The sequence below is a fragment of the Mustelus asterias genome, chromosome 16 (assembly GCF_964213995.1).
Source record: "Mustelus asterias chromosome 16, sMusAst1.hap1.1, whole genome shotgun sequence".
NCBI lineage: Eukaryota > Metazoa > Chordata > Chondrichthyes > Carcharhiniformes > Triakidae > Mustelus > Mustelus asterias.
In genome coordinates, this window is record NC_135816.1 from 97,806,850 (window position 1) to 97,807,918 (window position 1,069).

The following is a 1,069-nucleotide window of genomic DNA, read 5'->3' on the forward strand; positions in this document are numbered from 1 at the left end:
AATGCAGTTATTGAATATATAATTGGTTTGCTTTCAATTAGGCAGCTGTCTAAAATTTTGGAATACATTGGGGTCTGTTTATTAGGTTAGAGTGATGTTTCCGGGACAATCGCACAAATAAGAACTTCTATAGGTTACTATTTGAAACGTATTTCTCTAAGTCATTCCATTCCCATACCCCCACCCTTCACTCCACGCTCCTGCAGCATCACTGTCTCACCGCGACCCTCACAGGGAATAATGGTCCAGACGAAACAATGTTTAAAAGTGAATGCTCGGAGTTGGCTTTGTTTCGAAGGATTTGGGTTTCGTGACGATAATTTGTCAAGCATGTTTTGGCGAGGCAATGAGGTTTGAGTGAGAGAGCTGTATAATTGAGAGGAAGGCAGTGACTGTCTCAAACCCAATGTGTGAGAGAAATAATCTGAAGATATTGGATGACAGCTGGAAGTAATGCAAAACTTCAGCCATGCGATGTTCAGACCAGCCAGTACTGGGCGTTGCGCAGATTTGCCAGCGGAGCCCGGATAGCTCAGTCGGCAGAGCATCAGACTTTTAATCTGAGGGCCCAGGGTTCAAGTCCCTGTTCGGGCGATGCTTTTTTTATCTCCACTGGAATCAAGTCACACTGTTTCATGTGCCGAGTGAGCCGAAGGTCACTTTGTGTCTGTCCCAGATGTTCAAACGCGAATATATTCCAATCCAATTTTGCACCACTTGCTTCTCAGCCTTGCGTGCTGAAGCGTTTCAAGTGTTCTTCTTCATTAATAACGCTATCCCAGAACCCCACAAGGAATTCATGCTGATCGTCTTAAAACTGATAAACGGAAGCTTTGCAATATTCTGGATTACTTTCAAATGTGACGTACTTTTCCGTTCCGGCTCTTTGAAGTTATATTGAATGTCATTATGAGATTTTGAATTTCCTCCACACCCATTGAATGTGGTTATTTTAAAATCGTCTTTATGCTGTCCAGACAAAACTCTTTAAGATGCCGCACTCGCTTCCATGGAGCTTGAAATTCAAAATACAGTACTTTTGGGAAGGAAGTTCCCACACTTGAAGCCA

At 42.9% G+C, this 1,069-nt stretch overlaps 1 non-coding gene across 1 annotated transcript; it reads left to right on the top strand.

Moving 5' to 3' along the window:
- The first annotated feature begins 521 nt into the window (after positions 1 to 521).
- On the top strand, positions 522 to 594 carry trnak-uuu (transfer RNA lysine (anticodon UUU)). The gene has a single exon. It is a non-coding gene; the product is annotated as a tRNA-Lys (tRNA).
- Positions 595 to 1,069: the final 475 nt, after the last annotated feature.